At 48.6% G+C, this 20,036-nt stretch overlaps 1 non-coding gene across 1 annotated transcript; it reads left to right on the top strand.

Moving 5' to 3' along the window:
* Window positions 1-2,500: 2,500 nt before the first annotated feature.
* Window positions 2,501-2,692, top strand: LOC145344594 (U2 spliceosomal RNA). Its single transcript, XR_013886902.1, has one exon. It is a non-coding gene; the product is annotated as a U2 spliceosomal RNA (small nuclear RNA).
* Window positions 2,693-20,036: the final 17,344 nt, after the last annotated feature.

Raw genomic sequence — 20,036 nt, 5'->3', positions numbered from 1 at the left:
TCAAATGCTTTAAGAACATAAGAACATAAGAAATAGGAGCAGGAGTAGGCCATCTAGCCCTTCGAGCCTGCCCCGCCATTCAGGAAGATCATGGCTGATCTGTCGTGGCTCAGTTCCACATTCCCGCCCTCTCCCCATAACCCTTAATCCCCTCGCTTATCAAAAACCCATCAACCCGCGTCTTAAAAATATTTAGCGAGGTAGCCTCCACTACTTCAACGGGCAGAGAATTCCAGAGATTCACCACCCTTTGAGTGAAGAAGTTCCTCCTCAACTCCGTTCTAAACCGCCCCCCCTTTATCTTGAGGCTGTGCCCCCTAGTCCTACTGTCCTTTCTGAGCGGGAAGAGTCTCTCCACTTCTATCCATCCCATTCATCATCTTATACGTCTCAATGAGATCTCCCCTCATTCTTCTAAACTCTAACGAGTACAAGCCTAGTTTATTTAGCCTCTCCTCATAGCTCAACCCCCTCAACTCTGGCATTAGCCTAGTAAACCTCCTCTGCACTCCCTCCAAGGCCAAAATATCCTTGCGTAAGTACGGCGCCCAAAACTGCACACAGTACTCCAGCTGCGGCCTCACCAATGCCCTATACAGCCGCAGCAAGACCTCCCTACTTTTATATTCAATCCCTCTCGCTATGAAGGCCAGCATCCCATTCTCCTTCCTGACCACCTGCTGCACCTGCAAGCTGGGTTTTTGCGACTCATGCACAAGGACCCCGAGATCCCTCTGCACCGTCGAGGAAAGTATTCCTTAAGATGACATTCGTAAGCTGACATGAACTTAAGGTGACATATGTAAGCTGATGTGAACTATCTCTCTGATAAATATTACAGAATCTGGTGCAGAATGAAAATCTGGAGTTAAGTTTTTAGTTTGGCTTCTTAATTGAAGTTCTTTTTGAGGCTTTGACATAGGCACAGAACATAAGAACATAAGAAATAGGAGCAGGAGTAGGCCATCCAGCCCTTCGAGCCTGCCCCGCCATTCAATAAGATCATGGCTGATCTGTCGTGGCTCAGTTCCACTTTCCCGCCCTCTCCCCATAACCCTTAATCCCCTCTCTTATCAAAAACCCATCAACCGCATCTTAAAAATATTTAGCAAGGCAGCCTCCACCACTTCAACGGGCAGAGAATTCCAGAGATTCACCACCCTTTGAGTGAAGAAGTTCCTCCTCAACTCCGTTCTAAACCGCCCCCCTTTTATCTTGAGGCTGTGCCCCCTAGTCCTACTGTCCTTTCTGAGCGGGAAGAGTCTCTCCACCTCTATCCTATCCATCCCATTCATCATCTTATACGTCTCAATGAGATCTCCCCTCATTCTTCTAAACTCTAACGAGTACAAGCCCAGTTTATTCAGCCTCTCCTCATAGCTCAACCCCCTCAACTCCGGTATCAGCCTAGTAAACCTCCTCTGCACTCCCTCCAAGGCCAAAATATCTTTGCGCAGGTGCAGCGCCCAAAACTGCACACAGTACTCCAGCTGCGGCCTCACCAATGCCCTATACAGCTGCAGCAAGACCTCCCTACTTTTATATTCAATCCCCCTCGCTATGAAGGCCAGCATCCCATTCGCCTTCCTGACCACCTGCTGCACCTGCAAGCTGGGTTTTTGCGACTCATGCACAAGGACCCCGAGGTCCCTCTGCACCGTCGCCTGCTGCAGTTTTTCGCCACGTAAGTAATAGTCCTTCCTACCATTCTTCCTACCAAAGTGGACCACCTCACACTTGCCAACATTAAGTTCCATTTGCCATTTCCTGGCCCATTCGCCCAGCCTATCTAGAAGAGTCAGACGACATGTAAAATGTTCAGTTTTACTGTCCAAACTCTTCTCTTTCACCTTCTCCCTCCTTCCCTCCTTTCCTCCCTCCCCCTTTTCCCTTTTTCCCCCTTCTCTCCCCATCTTTCCCCCTTTTCCTCCCTCCCGCCCTCTCACTCCCTCCATCCCCTTTCCCTCCCTATCCCCCCACCCCCTTGTTTACAGACAACAGAATTGTTGTGTTAATATGTAATATGTATATAATTTTATTGATTGTTGTGTTAGAGAAAAAGTATATTTTGTAAGAAATTTCAAAAGATTATGTAATTAAACAAAATGTCGTATTGCAGCTCTTTGGTAAAATGTTAACACGGTGTCAAACTTTTGTACTTATAACTTTTTTTGTTCATAAATGTTTTCCATTAAACATCACAAAATTCTAGTAATGCTTTATTGTAACATTAAAACAAAACATTTAAATGTGAAATTATACAAATGTTTTATTGAAACATCAAAACATAGCAGCTAAATATGAGAATTATAAATGAAAAATTAATTATCAAGGCAGAAGAATACCAATGAAAAACACATTTAGATTTTCCATGGACCAAAATGTGATCTCCTTTGCTCAGCCTCATGCAAAAAGGTATCTAAATCAAGGTCTGAGAAGCTCTGACCTCTAATCATCCCCATTAAATTTTCAGTTTCCATATCCTCAATTAAAATATATGAAGGCTTCTCGGCCTTCTGGCTAAGATCAAGTGTAGTATCGACATGCTGTGCTTGGTTGCAGTCATTAGGTTACATTTCAGCTTCATTTGAAGCAATTTTTAAAAGCGGCATATCGGCCTTTTGGCTAAGATGCAAATGAGATCAAGCCTTGGAGGAGGAACTATGCCTACTCCAATCAGCTTGGATCATGTAGATCAAGCCCGAGACAGGAGGTAAGAGCCCTGTCTTGTCAGCTTGGATCGGGAATGTCTCAACTTGCTGGGACTCTGAATTGGCTTTAATTTGATTTGATTGGATTGGAATAAAGTAAACAAAAAGGAAGTATGAACACCTATAAGCATGCTATATAAGAACATAAGAACATAAGAAATAGGAGCAGGAGTAGGCCATCTAGCCCTTTGAGCCTGCCCCGCCATTCAATAAGATCATGGCTGATCTGTCGTGGCTCAGTTCCACTTTCCCGCCCTCTCCCCATAACCCTTAATCCCCTCGCTTATCAAAAACCCATCAACCCGCGTCTTAAAAATATTTAGCGAGGCAGCCTCCACCACTTCAACGGGCAGAGAATTCCAGAGATTCACCACCCTTTGAGTGAAGAAGTTCCTCCTCAACTCCGTTCTAAACCACCCCCCCTTTATCTTGAGGCTGTGCCCCCTAGTCCTACTGTCTTTTTTGAGCGGGAAGAGTCTCTCCACCTCTATCCTATCCATCCCATTCATCATCTTATACGTCTCAATGAGATCTCCCCTCATTCTTCTAAACTCTAACGAGTACAAGCCTAGTTTATTCAGCCTCTCCTCATAGCTCAACCCCCTCAACTCCGGTATCAGCCTAGTACCCTTGACAATTATTCAACCAACTGCTCTTTTTTCTCAAAAGCAGTTCTCAACAAAAAGAAATTACTTCAATGGTCGCCTGGGGTCTCCAGTCAAGAATCTGCACCCAGGCAACAGCTGGATGGAAGTCCCTTGGGGATGTGTTGGGAGTGAGGTGTCTTCGGTTAGCAGCATCTGTGTAACACTCTTCAAGATACTCTGTGTTGCTCAGTAAATGGCTGGATTCTACTCACTTGGCTTTGAATCTGTCAAAGCAGTTTGGCTCAAGCTCAGTTTATGGTTCCAGGAAGCCTGACGACGGAGGTCCACCTCGAGAGAGAAATACTGAAACCTGAAATGAAAACAGAAAATGATGAAAAACTCAGCAGGTCTGGTAGCAACAGTCTTGAAGCCACTGGCACCAATGAGGGAACAGTTCCCATGATACCGAGCTGGCAAGGCCTATGGGCCCAATCAGAATAATTAAGATCTTTCAAGATCAAGATACCAATTCATTCACCAAGAACCACCCTGGAGCATTGACCCTCTTGACAATGCGGCACTCCCAGTACTGACCCTCTGACAGTGCGGCACTCCCTCAGTACTGACCCTCTTGACAATGCGGCACTCCCAGTACTGACCCTCTTGACAATGCGGCACTCCCTCAGTACTGACCCTCTTGACAATGCGGCACTCCCTCAGCACTGACCCTCTGACAGTGCGGCACTCCCTCAGCACTGACCCTCTGACAGTGCGGCACTCCCTCAGCACTGACCCTCTGACAGTGCGGCACTCCCTCAGCACTGACCCTCTGACAGTGCGGCACTCCCTCAGCACTGACCCTCTGACAGTGCGGCACTCCCTCAGCACTGACCCTCTGTCAGTGCGGCACTCCCTCAGCACTGACCCTCTGACAGTGCGGCACTCCCTCAGCACTGACCCTCTGACAGTGCGGCACTCCCTCAGCACTGACCCTCTGACAGTGCGGCACTCCCTCAGCACTGACCCTCTGTCAGTGCGGCACTCCCTCAGCACTGACCCTCTGACCGTGCGGCACTCCCTCAGTATTAGAACAAAGAACAAAAACAGCCCGGGAAACAGGCCCTTCGGCCCAACGAGCCCACACCGCCATTTTAATACTACCAGTCCCCCCCTCCACCTATGTCCCTTATCTATTGTTTTTATGGCAATCCAAATTGAGGGAAACTAATTTAGGGACAATTTATTACTTCCAATCAGCCTAATAGCACATCTTTGGGGCGTGGGAGGAAACCGGAGCACCCGGAGAAAACCCACGCAAGCCCGGGGAGAATGCACAAACTCCCACAGACACCGGCCCAAATCCATGTGTCTGCACAGCAAACAGTGATAGTCACTGAGCTGTCATGTTGCCCAGCATCTGGTCCAGTTTAAGCTCACACTAACAACATGAAGCACTCGGCCAATCTTGAACATTCAAGAGCAGCCCATGTATGACCCATCACGTGTGTGCCCCTCGTTGGACAATAAGGCAGACCGACTTAAACCTGTGAATTAAAAGAGAAAAAACATTATCATACCATATCCTTTTACATTACCAGGGACGTCCCAATACTAGTGAACCTTATTTAAAGCAATCTCCTATATCCTCCCATCCCCAACCCACTCGTGCCTGTCTAAGTTACTCTTAAACAACTCCAGCGTGCCTGCCTCCACCACCTTGCTTGGCAGAGCATTCCATACCCCCACTACCCTCTGTGTGAAAAACCTCCCTCTAATATCCGTGTCATACCTCTCCCCCCTCACCCTAAGCCCGTGGCCCCTCGTACTGTGTGTATTGACCCTCTGACAGTGTGGCACTCCCTCAGTACTGACCCTCTGGCCCTTATCTACATAGAGTATATATAGAACATATAAAAATATATATATCATCACAAAGAGGCTATTCGGCCCCTCAACAACAAACTAACTGCTGCCCCATCTATACAAAGAAGAACGTCTGAGGGCGGAAGCCCATGTCTGCAGATGTTGCTGAGAGGCAGCATGTGGGTGAGGAAGGGGAGGGAGTCATGGATTAACTCAGCTAAAGGAACAATCACACAATGTGTGCAGAGATTGAAGAGAAGTAAAGCGGGATCAGCATCAAAGCATGGAGTGTTCCAAGGAGACACAAGGAGAATTCTTCAGGATTGGACATAGAAGAAGGATTTCATGTCCTTCAGAAGGTGGCTGTGGAACTTACCTGTTTGTTTTCATTTATTTTAAACTTTGCACACAAAAGCTTCATGCAAAAGATAAAGGCACAAAGGAATATTTTATAAACTCTTTCCATTGCAAGCTTTATCTAAGATATGACAGTTTAAACACACGAATGTTAGCAGCAAAATGCTACAACAAATATCAGCTCCCAATTTCCATCATTCTTCTTGAACGGGGACTCTGATGTGGAGACTCAGTCAGACTAAACCTGTAGCAAGTATTCAGTCGCTTCAACTGCTTTCGTCCTCAGAATGGCAATCAATACTTAACATAATTATTATCAGAAAACTACATCTTCTCCTTGCAAAGCAGCCACTCCAGGCTTGAATGATCTGTGTTTTAAAAAAAGCAGCAGCAAGACAGAACAAATCTTCACCGCAGATTTAAAGTAAAAGATCTTAACATAGAAACCAAAATAAGGAAACACAAAAATTAAGTTTCAATTCTGATGGCTATCACAACCCAGCCTCACAGGATTCGCAGGCAAACCACCCTCATTCAGCTGGAATCACTGTTATCCTGTAGGGAAAATGGCTGCCACTTTTCACAAAGCAAGATCCCACGAACAGTGGGATCTGCAAGTACTGGCCTCTGACGGTGCCGCATTCCCCCAGTGCTGGCCCTCTGGCGGTGCGGCGCTCCCTCGGTGCTGGCCCTCTGGCGGTGCGGCGCTCCCTCGGTGCTGGCCCTCTGGCGGTGCGGCGCTCCCTCAGCGCTGACCCTCTGGCGGCGCGGCACTCCCTCAGCGCTGGCCCTCTGGCGGCGCGGCGCTCCCTCAGCACTGACCCTCTGACAGTGCGGCACTCCCTCAGTACTGACCCTCTGACAGTGCAACACTCCCTCAGTACTAACCCTCTGACAGTGCATCACTCCCTCAGTGCTGACCCTCTGACAGTGCGGCGCTCCCTCAGCGCTGACCCTCTGACAGAGCGGCGCTCCCTCGGCACTGGCCCTCTGGCAGTGCGGCACTCCCTCAGTATTGACCCTCTGACAGTGCGGCAGTCCTTCAGTTTCATTTGATTTTGATTTGATTTTTCTTATTAGAAGTATTGGGATACAGTGAAAAGTATTGTTTCTTGTGTGCTTTGCAGTCAAAGCATACCATTCATAGAGAACAAGAGGAAAAGTGCACAGAATGTAGTGTTACAGTCACAGCGAGAGTGGAGAGAAAGATTAACTTAATACGAGGTAGGTCCACTCAAAAGTCTGATGGCAACAGGAAAGAAGCTATTCTTGAGTCAGTTGTTACATGACCTCAGACCTTTCTATCTTTTTCCCGGGAGTGCCAGTCTAGATGTTGTGCCCTGGTCTTTGGAGTGAGTCTGAAGTAACAACCCCCCTGACTCAGACAAATCATTCCCCATGGTAGGCTACTGCAGAAAATGCAGATGCGTGGGATTGAGGGTGATTTAGCAGTTTGGATCAGGAATTGGCTAGCTGATAGAAGTCAGAGGGTGGTGGTTGATGGGAAATATTCAACCTGGAGTTCAGTTGCAAGTGGTGTACCGCAGGGATCTGTTTTGGGGCCACTGCTGTTTGCCATTTTTATAAATGACCTAGATGAGGGTGTAGAAGGATGGGTTAGTAAATTTGTTGATGACACCAAAATCGGAGGAGTTGTAGACAGTGAGGATGGATATTACAGTTTGCAGAGGGACATAGATAAGCTGCAGAGCTGGGCCGAGAGGTGGCAAATGGGGTTAAATGCGGAAAAGTGTGAGGTGATTCATTTTGGTAAGAGTAACAGGAGTACAGAATATAGGGCTGATGGAAGGACTCTTAGTCGTGTTGACAAGCAGACAGATCTCGGGGTACATGTGCATAGCTCCCCGAAAGTTGGCACCCAGGTTGATAAGGTTGTTAAGAAGGCATATGGTGTGTTAGCTTTTATTGGTAGAGGGATTGAATTTTGGAGCCATGAGATCATGTTACAACTGTACAAAACTCTGGTGCAGCCGCACTTGGAGCATTGCGTACAGTTCTGGTCACCGCATTATAAGAAAGATGTGGAGGCATTGGAAAGGGTGCAGAGGAGGTTTACCAGGATGTTGCCTGGTATGGTGGGAAGGTCTTATGAGGAAAGGCTGAGGGACTTGAGGTTATTTTCATTAGAGAGAAGAAGGTTAAGAGGTGACCTAATTGAGGCATACAAGATGATCAGAGGATTAGATAGGGTGGACAGTGAGAGCCTTTCATCTCGGATGGTGATGGCTAACACGAGGGGACATAGCTTTAAGTTAAGGGGTGGTAATTATAGGACGGATGTCAGAGGTAGGTTCTTTACTCAGAGGGTAGTAAGGGCATGGAATGCCCTGCCTGCAGCAGTTGTGGACTCGCCAACTTTAAGGGCATTCAAATGGTCAGTGGATAGGCATATGGATAACATTGGAATAGTTTAGGTTGAGGGTCATTAGATTGGTTCCATTGGTCGGCGCAACATTGAGGGCCGAAGGGCCTGTACTGCGCTGTAATGTTCTATGTTCTATGTTCTATGTTCTAAACCTCCTCTGCACTCCCTCCCGAGTACAAGCCTAGTTTATTCAGCCTCTCCTCATAACTCAACCCCCTCAACTCCGGTATCAGCCTAGTAAACCTCCTCTGCACTCCCTCCAGGGCCAAAATATCCTTGCACAGGTGCGGTGCCCAAAACTGCACACAGTACTCCAGCTGCGGCCTCACCAATGCCCTATACAGCCACAGCAAGACCTCCCTACTTTTATATTCAATCCCCTTCGCTATGAAGGCCAGCATCCCATTCGCCTTCCTGAGCACCTGCTGCACCTGCAAGCTGGGTTTTTGCGACTCATGCACAAGGACCCCGAGGTCCCTCTGCACCGTCGCCTGCTGCAGTTTTTCGCCACGTAAGTAATAATCCTTCCCACCATTCTTCCTACCAAAGTGGACCACCTCACACTTGCCAACATCAAATTCCATTTGCCATTTCCTGGCCCATTCGCCCAGCCTATCTAGATCCTTCTGCAGACTCTCCACGCCCTCCGCACAATTTGCCGTTCCCCCAATCTTGGTGTCATCAGCAAATTTCGACACCCTACACTCGGTTCCCTCCTCCAGATCATGTAAAGTTATATAATATTAAAATGCAGATTTAAATAGAAACTTCAAAAATTTAGAACAAATTACAAATCTATGTGCATTTATACATTAAATAATACTCAATTTAATTTGATTTATGTATATCAGTCCATGTACTGATATACAGTCAAATGTATTGTTTCTTGCATGCTATACAGAGAAAGCATACCATTTATAGAGTACATAGGGGAGAAGGAAAGGGGAGGGTGCAGAGTGTAGTATTACAGTCATAGCTAGGGTGTAGAGAAAGCTTAGCTTAATATATGGTCCATTTAAAAGTTTGTTGGCAACAGGGAAGAAGCTGTTCTTGAGTCAGTTGATGATCTTAGACTTTTGCACTTTTTTCCCGATGGAAGAAGGTGGAAGAGAGAATGTCTGGGGTGTGTGGGGTCCTTGATTATGCTGGCTGCTTTTCTGAGGCAGTGATAAATGTAGATGGAGTGAATTGATGGGAGGCCAGCTTGAGTGATGGACTGGACTACAGTTATAACCCTTTGTAGTTTCCTGCAGCCTTGGACAGAGCAAGAGCCATACCAAGCTGTGATATATCCACAGAGGACGCTTTCTGTGGTGCGTCTGTGAATGTTGGTGAGAGTCACAGCAGACATGCCAAATTTCCTTAGTCTTCTGAGAAAGTAAAGGCATTGGTGAGCTTTCTTAACGATAGTGTCAGCACGGGGGGATCAGGACAGGTTCTTGGTGATCTGAGCACCTTGACCATTTCTACTTCACCCCAATTGATGTAGACAGGGGCATGTCTTCCACTACAGTTCCTGAAGTCGATGTCAATCTCCTTTGTTTTAGTGATATGAAGGGAGAGATTATAGTCATTGCACCAGTTCACCAGATTCTCTATCTCTCTCCTGTACCCTGTCTCATCATTGTTTCAGATCTGACCCACTGTGGCGGTGTTAGCAACAAACTTGAAAATAGAGTTGGAGTAGAATTAGGCCACACAGTTATAGGTGGGAAGGGGCACAGGACACAGCCTGGCAGGGCACCAATAATATAAAAGCAAAATATTGCATGCTGCAAATCAGAATAAAGACAGAAAATACTGGAATGTTCAATCATAAAAAAAAATTACATTTTAAATTAGACAAAAGCAATAGGATTACCACTTAAACAGAAAAAAGAAAATATTTCAAAAAGCTTATTATAGCAGGGAAATTCTCCTCTGTTTTCTGTGCAAAACTGCTATTTCCAAGCTGGACTTCAAAGGGTGTTCCCAGACTGGCTACATCATAAGGGGGCATTTTGTTAGGGTCACACTGAGTCATGCTGGAGCCTATGGAGATGGCACCGCTGAAGGCTGGGCCTATGGAGATGGCTCTGCTGAAGGCTGGGCCTATGGAGATGGCACCGCTGAAGGCTGGGCCTATGGAGATGGCTCTGCTGAAGGCTGGGCCTATGGAGATGGCTCTGCTGAAGGCTGGGCCTATGGAGATGGCTCTGCTGAAGGCTGGGCCTATGGAGATCATGATGTGGAGATGCCGGCGTTGGACTGGGGTAAACACAATAAGAAGTCTGACAACACTGAGAACTCTCCATTCACCTGATGAAGGGCAAACCCCGAAAGCTTGAGTTTACCATCAAATAAATCGGTTGGAATTAAACCTATGGAGATGGCAGTGCTGAAGGCTGGGGCCTGTGGTGATGGCTGTGCTGAAGTCTGGGGCCTGTGGAGATGGTCCTGCTGAAGTCTGGGGCCTGTGGAGATGGTCCTGCTGAAGTCTGGGGCCTGTGGAGATGGTCCTGCTGAAGTCTGGGGCCTGTGGAGATGGTCCTGCTGAAGTCTGGGGCCTGTGGAGATGGTCCTGCTGAAGTCTGGGGCCTGTGGAGATGGTCCTGCTGAAGTCTGGGGCCTGTGGTGATGGCTGTGCTGAAGGCTGGGGCCTGTGGTGATGGCTGTGCTGAAGGCTGGGGCCTGTGGTGATGGCTGTGCTGAAGGCTGGGGCCTGTGGTGATGGCTGTGCTGAAAGCTGGGGCCTGTGGTGATGGCTGTGCTGAAGGCTGGGGCCTGTGGTGATGGCTGTGCTGAAAGCTGGGGCCTGTGGTGATGGCTGTGCTGAAGTCTGGGGCCTGTGGTGATGGCTGTGCTGAAGTCTGGGGCCTGTGGTGATGGCTGTGCTGAAGGCTGGGGCCTGTGGTGATGGTTGTGCTGAAGTCTGGGGCCTGTGGTGATGGCTGTGCTGAAGGCTGGGGCCTGTGGTGATGGCTGTGCTGAAGTCTGGGGCCTGTGGTGATGGCTGTGCTGAAGGCTGGGGCCTGTGGTGATGGCTGTGCTGAAGTCTGGGGCCTGTGGTGATGGTTGTGCTGAAGGCTGGGGCCTGTGGTGATGGCTGTGCTGAAGGCTGGGGCCTGTGGTGATGGCTGTGCTGAAGGCTGGGGCCTGTGGTGATGGCTGTGCTGAAGGCTGGGGCCTGTGGTGATGGCTGTGCTGAAAGCTGGGGCCTGTGGAGATGGTTCTGCTGAAGTCTGGGGCCTGTGGTGATGGCTGTGCTGAAGGCTGGGTCCTGTGGAGATGGCTGTGCTGAAGGCTGGGGCCTGTGGAGATGGCCCTGCTGAAACCTGGAGCCTGTGGAGATGGCCCTGCTGAAGGCTGGGGCCCATGGAGATGGCCCTGCTGAAGGCTGGGGCCCGTGGAGATGGCTCTGATGAAGACTGGGGCTTGTGGAATGGCCCTGTTGAAGGCTGGGGCCTGTGGAGACAGTTCTACGTCATACTAGGGCCTGTGGATTTGGCTTTGCTGAAGGCTGGAGCCTGTGGAGATGGTTCTGCTGCAGGATGTGGCCTGTGGAGATGGCTCTGATGAAGGCTGGGACCTGTGAAGATGGCCCTGCTGAAGGTTGGAGCCCGTGGAGATAGTTCTGTTGAAGGCTGTGGCCTATGGATATGGTTCCGCTGATGGCTTGGGCCTATGGATGTGGTTCTGCTGAAGGCTGGAGCCTTTGGAGATGGCTCTGCTGAAGGCTGGGGCATGTGGTGATGGATCGTTTGAAGGCTGGGGCCTGTGGAGATTGCTCTGCTAAAGGCTGTAGTCTGTGGTGATGGCCCTTCCATAAATTGGAGCCATTAGAGATCCTCTGCTGAAGGCTGGGACCTGTGGAGATAGTTCTGCGTCATGCTCAAGCCTGTGGAGTGGCTTTGCTGAAGGCTGGAGCCTGTGGAGATGGTTCTGCTGAAGGCTGGGGCCTGTGGATGTGGCTGTGCATCATGCTGGACACATAGGACAAGGGGCCATGGACTTAAGGTGAGGGGGGAGAGGTACAACACAGATATTAGAGGGAGGTTTTTCACACAGAGGGTAGTGGGGGTATGGAATGCTCTGCCAAGTAAGGTGGTGGAGGCAAACACGCTAGAGTCATTTAAGAGTAACTTAGACAGGCACATGAGTGGGTTGGAGATGGGTGGATATAGGAGATTGTTTTAAATAAGGGTCATTAGCATTGGGGCGTCCCTGGTAAGGTAAATAGATATGGTACAATATTAATGTTTTTTTTCCCTTTTCATTCACAGGTTTTAAGTCGGTCCACCTCGTGTCCAACGAGGGGCATACACGCGATGGGTCGTACTGGGGCTGCTCTTGGTTGTTCGAGATTGGCCTAGTGCTTCATGTCATTAGTGTGTGCCCAAACTGGACCAGATACTGGGCAAGACAACAGCTCAGTGACTATCGCTGATTGCTGTGCAGACACATGGATTTGGGCCGGTGTCTGTGGGAGTTTGCGCATTCTCCCTGTGCTTGCGTGGGTTTTCTCCGGGTGCTCCGGTTTCCTCCCACACCCCAAAGATGTGCTGTTAGGCTGATTGGCAGGAATAAATTGTCCCTAAATCAGATTCCCTCAATCTGGATGGCCATAAAACATTAGACAGGGGTCATGGGTGGAGAGGGGGACTGGTGGTGTTGAGATGGCGGCGCGGGCTCGTTGGGCCTGTTTCCCGGGCTGTTTTTGTTCTTTGTTCTTTGTTCTGTGGAGTTTGCTGAAGGCTGGAGCCTGTGGAGATGGTTCTGTTGAAGGCTAGGGCCTCTGGAGATGGCTCCTTTTGCTGAAGGCTGAGGCCTATGGAGATGGCACTTTGATAGGTTGGGGCCATTGAAGATGCTCTTCTGAAGGCTGGGTCTTGTGGTGATGGCCCTGCTGAAGGCTAGGACCTGTGGAGGTGGCTCTGTTGAAGGCCGTAGCCTGGAATGTTGGCCCTTCCATAGGTTGGGGCTATTGGGGATGCCCTGCTGAAGGCTGGAGCTTGTGGAGATGGTTCTGCTGAAGGCTGAACTCTGCTGCTCCCATTGGGAGTTTGGGCTCTATTTTTCAAGGCGGGTAAAAGCGCCAAAATTTTTTCTGGTCAAGATCAGAGGAATACAGGTTCCAGGAGTGGGGTGAATAAGGCTGAAGAAGATTTCAGAAATTGGGAGGGAAATTGGGCAGCCCATCATTCTCTGCTGCTGATCAGAAGTTATGGACCTTTGTTTCTTCCAATTGAGCCTTAGGAAAACTGAAGCCAGCATCGGGCGAGACTGGAAATTCCCACTCCAGGTCGATGGAGATTTCTGTTGTCGGACGCTTGCCCTCGCCGATTCTATGGCAGGTGAGGTGGAGAGTTCCAGCCACCAGCTCTGTTCCCAATTCTATCCCCGTTCCTTGGTCACTGTCTCAGATTAGAAGAGATTTTTTTGCAATCAAGTTGAACTGCTCACACTGTAACATCTCTATAAAACCCTGCAGTGCAGAAGGAGGCCATTCGGCCCATCGAGTCTGCACCAACCACAATCCCACCCAAGTTCTATCCCCATAACTACATGCATTTACAAAGAACAAAGAACAAAGAACAAAGAACAACACAGCATGGGAAACAGGCCCTTCGGCCCAACGAGCCCGTGCCACCGTCCCACTGTCTGTGACCTATTCATGATTTTAGTCTACACCTAACGTGCGAGGATCAGGGAGGTCCAATTTAGGGACAATTTAGTACCCAATCAATCAGCCTAAAAGCACATCTTTGGGGGATGTGGGAGGAAACCGGAGCACCCGGAGGAAACCCACGCAACCACGGGGAGAACGTGCAAACTCCCACAGACACAGGCCCAAATCCATGTGTCCACACAGCAACAGAGATAGTCTCTGAGCTGTCATGTTGCCCTCGAGATGGTCCAGTTTAAGCACACTAACGACATGAAGCAATAGGCAACTCCCGAAGCAACGTCCAAGAGCAGCCCACTACAACCTGCCGCATGCATGCCCCTTGCTGGACTTAAATGCCTGTGGAGACAAAAAAATTCATTATTAAACAGGCAAAGACTAACATCCCTGAGGCAAAACGTATTCCCAAGCCTACAATGTTTAGTAAGGCCTACTATATCCCCCTATATGTAGCCCGCTCATATGGCTGTCTAAGTGACTCTTAAACAACCCTAGCGTGCCTGCTTCCACCACCTTACTCGGCAGTGCATTCCACACCCCCACTACCCTTTGCGTGAAAAACTGCCCTCTAATATTTGTCTTATACCTAGCCCCCCTCACCCTAAGCCCGTGACCCCTCGTTCTATCCATTTCTAATAGCGGAAAAAGCTTACCACCATTTACTCTATCTATCCCCTTCATAATCTTATAAACCTCTATTAGATCCCCCCTCAGCCGACGTCTCTCAAGGGAAAACAGCCCAAGTTCATTCAATCTTTCCTCGTAAGACAGCCCTTCCATACCAGGCAACATCCTGGTAAATCTCCTCTGCACTCTCTCCAGGATCTCTACATCCTTCCGGTAGTACGGCGACCAGAACTGGACGCAGTACTCCAAGTGAGGCCTAACCAACGTTCTATACAACTGCAACATCAGACTCCTACTCTTATATTCTATACCTCTTCCTATGAAGGCTAACATACCATACGCTTTCCTCATCACATTCTGCACCTGCACCGACACCTTCAGGGACTTGTGCACTTGCACCCCCAGGTCTCTCTGCGTATCTATACTCCGGATAGTTCTACCTTTTATCGTATAACTCCCCTCCACATTATTCCGGCCAAAGTGCATCACCTCGCATTTCTCCGGATTAAATTCCATTTGCCATCTATCTGCCCAATCTACCAGCCTGTCTATGTCCTGTTGCATTGCCAGGCACTGCTCCTCAGTACCCGCCAATCCAACCATCTTAGTGTCATCAGCAAATTTGCTGATCACACCACCTACCCCCTCTTCCAAGTCATTAATATATATCACAAATAGAAGAGGTCCAAGTACCGAGCCCTGCGGCACACCACTGGTGACAGGCCTCCAATTGGAAAAGGAGCCTTCCACTACTACTCGCTGTCTCCTCCTCCCAAGCCAGTTCTCCACCCATCTACATACCTGGCCTTGTATCCCATGAGCCTTCACCTTTTCTATCAGCCTACCATGAGGGACCTTGTCAAACGCCTTACTGAAATCCATATAGACGACATCAACGGCTTGTCCTTCGTCAACCGTTTTTGTCACCTCTTCAAAAAATTCCACTAGATTCGTAAGGCACGACCTCCCTGTAACGAAGCCATGCTGCGTATCCCTGATCAGATTGCAGCGCTCCAGATGTTCATACATCCTATCCTTGAGGATCCTCTCCATTAGCTTGCCTATAACTGAAGTCAAGCTCACCGGCCTATAATTCCCTGGGTTATCCCTCTGACCCTTCTTAAACAACGGTACTACATTTGCAATGCGCCAATCCTCTGGGACCTCACCTGTGTCCAAAGAAGAGACAAAGATTTGCGTCAGAGGCCCAGCAATTTCATCCCTCACCTCCCTTAGCAGCCTGGGATAGATGCCATCAGGCCCCGGAGATTTATCCGTCTTTATACTGTCTAAAAGTCCCAACACCTCTTCCCTCGTGATGACTATTTCCCTCAACGGATCCTCAAACTCCTCAAGCACAGCACCAGACATCCGGCCCCTCTCCTGCGTGAATACCGACGCAAAGTATTCATTCAGGATCTCCCCCATTCCCCCAGGCTCCAAGCATAGTTCCCCTCCTCTGTCCCTGAGAGGACCAATCTTCCCTCTAACCATCCTTTTATTTCTAACATAGGAGTAAAATGCCTTAGGATTTTCTTTAATCCTACCCGCCAAAGCCATTTCGTGGCCCCTTTTTGCCTTTCTGATGCCCCTTTTAAGTTCTCTCCTACATTCTCTGTATTCTTCTAACGCTATCTCTGTCCTCAAATGCCTAGATCTAATGTACGCCTCCCTCTTCCTCCTGACCAGGTCCTCAATATCCCTAGTTACCCACGGCTCTCTAATCCTACCCTTCCCATCCTTCCTCTTGACCGGCACGTGCCTTTCCTGCAAAGATTTTAGTTCTCCCTTGAGAGACTCCCACATACCCAGCGTCGACCTGCCATCAAACAGCTTACCCCAGTCCGTATCTTTAAGATCCTGTCTAATCCGGTTGTATCTAGCCCTCCCCCAGTTTAACACCCTCCCCTTAGGACAGGCTTCATCTTTATCCATTAATATCTTAAACCAGACAGAGTTGTGGTCACTGTTAGCCACCTGCTCTCCTACTTCAACGTCAACCACCTGCCCAGGCTCATTCCCCAGAACCAAGTCCAGTATAGCCCCCTCTCTGGTCGGGCTATCCACATACTGCTCCAGGGATCCTTCCATTACACACTGTACAAATTCCTCCCCGTCAGCACCCTCTGATCTCGGCACCTTCCAGTCTACCCCGGGGAGATTAAAATCTCCCACTACCACCACCCTATTCTTCCTGCACTTATCTAGAATGTCCCTACTTATCCCTTCTTCCACAGCCCTCGGGCTGTTGGGCGGTCTGTAGTACACACCCAACATAGTAACATCTCCCTTCCTATTCCTCAACTCCACCCATAGCGACTCGATTCCTATATCCTCTATACCTCCCTCCCTCTGCACTGCTATGATGCAATCCTTAACTAACAACGCCACTCCCCCACCTCTCAGCGACCCACCCCTATCACGCCTGAAGCACTTATACCCAGGAACATTCAACTGCCAGTCCTGCCCTTCCTTTAACCAAGTCTCTGTCACCGCCACCACTTCCAACTTCCTTTCGAACATTATTGCCTTCAGTTCATCTGTTTTGCCAGTCACACTCCTAGCATTGAAACACATGCACCGAAGACCCTCAGAAACAATCCGATCCTTCTTCCTACCCTCCGGGCTTACCCTATCCCCAATCCCAGTTCCGTCCACATCCCCACCCCCCCTCCATATTAGTTTAAACCCTGCCGAAACACTCCAGCTAACCTTCCAGCTAAGATATGCACACCCTTCCCAGTTAACTGTACCCCATCCCTCTTATATATTTGCCCCTCTTTCATAAAGACTTCCCAATGGTCTACGAATCTAAAACCCTCTGTCCTACACCAATCCTTCAACCACGCATTGAGTTGGAGTATCTCATTATTTCTAGCCCTGCTAGCCCCAGGCACCGGCAGCAGCCCAGAGAACGCCACCCTGGAGGCCCTACATTTCAGCCTAGCCCCCAACTCCCTGAACTGCCTACGTATGTCCCCCTGCACTTAGTGCACGTAGGAGAGAAGGATGTAGGAACAATCACATCAGACTCGGTCCCTCCACCCTTCAAAATTCCCTCTACCCTTTCTGAAACATCCTGTACCCCTGCTCCAGGGAGGCAGACCACCATCCTGGAGTCCCGCTTTTGCCCACAGAACCGCCTGTCAATCCCTTTGACTCTCCCATCCCCCACCACTATCTCACACCCTGCACTCTTCCCTTCCTCCGAGGTATTCTGATCTCCCTCCCTTGCCTTCTCTACCCCAGCTGTCACCCCACCCTTGATATTCCGGGGTAATTCCTCTGGGGCGGTCCTAGTGCCATGACTCCTTTTCTTTTCGCTCTTCCTAACTGTAACCCATCCATCTCTCCTCCCAGGTCCTGGTATCTGCTCAGTGTTACTGTCCCTATCCATTATTTCCTCATTTTCCCTAACTAAAAACATATCCTCCAGCCTCAGTTCCAGCTGCCTCACCCGGGCCCTTAATCTCTGCACCTCTAGACATTTCCCGCATATGTGGGCTTTCGGGAGATGTGCTGTCTCCAGAAATGTCCACATATGACAACGAACACAGTGAACACGTGTAACCCTAGACCCTGCCATTATGTTTGCCCCCTATTAAGGTGTCCTATTAATTCCTGTTACCAAGCCTACGCTCGCCCAAGCCCAGTGAGCTTAAGCCCTGTTACCCCTCACTCTGCTTCCCGCCTCACTCCGCTGCCTGCTCCCGACGCTGCCCGCTATCTACCTTGGCCTTCTTTTTATACTCCCGCTCTCCCTTCCCAGCAGCCCCCGCGCCTATCTCCCGCTACGGAGCACCAAAATAATCAAAAAACCCTCCCGAACTAGAATTAAGTCAAAATATAGTAATTACAATGCAGCACACTCACCAAAAGGCAGCCACTCGTCGAAATCACAGTCCAGAGAACATTTACCCTAGCTAGTCCCCCTGACACTAAGAGTCAAATTAGCACGGCCAATCCACCTAACCCGCACACTGTGGAAGGAAACTGGAGCACCCAGAGGATGCTTACGCAGACATGGGGACAATGTGCAAACTCCACACAGACAGTGACACGACTCGGGTCTCTGGCACCGTGAGGCAGCAGTGCTAATTACTTTGCTACCGTGCTGCCCCATGACTTAGCCTGATTTCTTCCACCTCTGTAACATTACTTACCTCCTCATTATTTGAATCAGTTCTCCTGACTGGTTTTCCATCCTCCATCAATATCAGCTCATCCAAAATTCTACACCCACATCCTATCCCACATCAAGTCCTTCTCACCAATCATCTGTCTGTTCAGTCTCTACAATTTAAAATTCCCACCTTCATGGCATTTAGAATCATACAATACCTACAATGCAGAAGGAGGCCATTTGGCCCATCAAGTCTACACTGACTCTCCAACAAAGCATCTTAGCCAAGCCCATCTCTTCCCTGTGTCCATAACCTCATACATTTACCCACTAAACCTCCTAACCTACACATCTTGGGACTCTAAAGGTCAATTTAGCATGGCCAATCCACTTAACCTGCACGTTTTTAGACAGTGGATGGAAACTAGAGCACCCAGAGGAAACCCATGTAGACACAGGAAGAATGTGCAAACTCTGCACAATCACCCGAACATGGGTCCCTGGTGTGGTGAAGCAGCCATGCTGCCCACTTTCCCTCTTGATTTATGAAATCTCCTCCAACCCTACTAACCCCCACTCCTAGAAGCCTGCATTCATCTGGTTATGGCCTCTTGTGAATTGCGTACTGCCCACAGTTGGTGGTCATACTTTCAGCTACCTGGGCCTCTTGGTTTGCAATTCCTTCTCGAATCTATGCCTGCTTATCTTTCTCTCATTGTTTAAGATCCTCCAAAATCCCGTCTTTCACCGAGCTTTGGGCCACCCCCCCCCATATCATCTCTTTTAATAACTTGATAGCAATATTTTTTGACTGCCCCTTACTGTATCGTCTTCAGGATATTTTTACTATGTTAAAGATGCGACATAAATTGGCTGTCACTGTTACTGTTACCTTCCTTACTCCTAAGTCCAGTGTTATAATTAACAATGTACCGTACTTATATGTTGCTAAGAATATGAGAAAGAGGAGCAGGAAAGGGTCTTTCAACCCTTCCAGCATATACTATGGCTAATCTTTTAGCTCAATTCCACCCTTCTATACTGTCTCCACATCCATTAATCTTTTATTATCTTCACTGATATTTCACGTTAAGCTAGCTTTGGAGGATACCATTCAATCAATGATGAGATCTACATTTGTTTCCAGTTGGGTATTCCAGCATTTAGTTCAACTCCACTTTGGTCTTATTATGCAGGTAAGGTTCGCCAAATGTTGTTGATCTGGGTGAGATTCCTCAATTTTCATCATTTGGTTGGGATTATGACAAACCCAGGTGACAAGGGGTGACTGGCTCCCTGTGTTCATTCAACCCCCACTAAAGGTAGCAACAAGATTTAATCTAACACACTGCCCTTTCCTTCAGACCCAGACCCAGTTGGGTTTCAAAAGGAGCCAACTTAATACTTTCAGCTGATTATTCTTACAGAGCAGACACAGATAGACACTAGGGCAGTGTTTCAGCTGGCTTTTAACACGTTCTTCGTTATTCCAGCTGGGATGGTGAATCCACAATTCCATCTAGGCAGTTCTTTCGACAACCCAACAAGTAAACAAACTCAAATTAACTTAGGGATCCATCTAGGCATTACACACAGGATCTTTTGAGATGCGATGGCAATTATGTTTCTTTGTCTTTAATGGAGATGGTAACCTGGATATTTTTAGAAGTATCTTGACAGGAAATAGGAAGAGATTCATTGTTCCTTGGAGAATCAC

This window comes from Carcharhinus amblyrhynchos, chromosome 6 (assembly GCF_965287045.1).
Source record: "Carcharhinus amblyrhynchos chromosome 6, sCarAmb.v2.hapA, whole genome shotgun sequence".
Taxonomy (NCBI): Eukaryota; Metazoa; Chordata; class Chondrichthyes; order Carcharhiniformes; family Carcharhinidae; genus Carcharhinus; species Carcharhinus amblyrhynchos.
The sequence above is the reverse complement of the archived record's forward strand: the minus strand, read 5'-3'. Positions and strand labels throughout refer to the sequence as shown.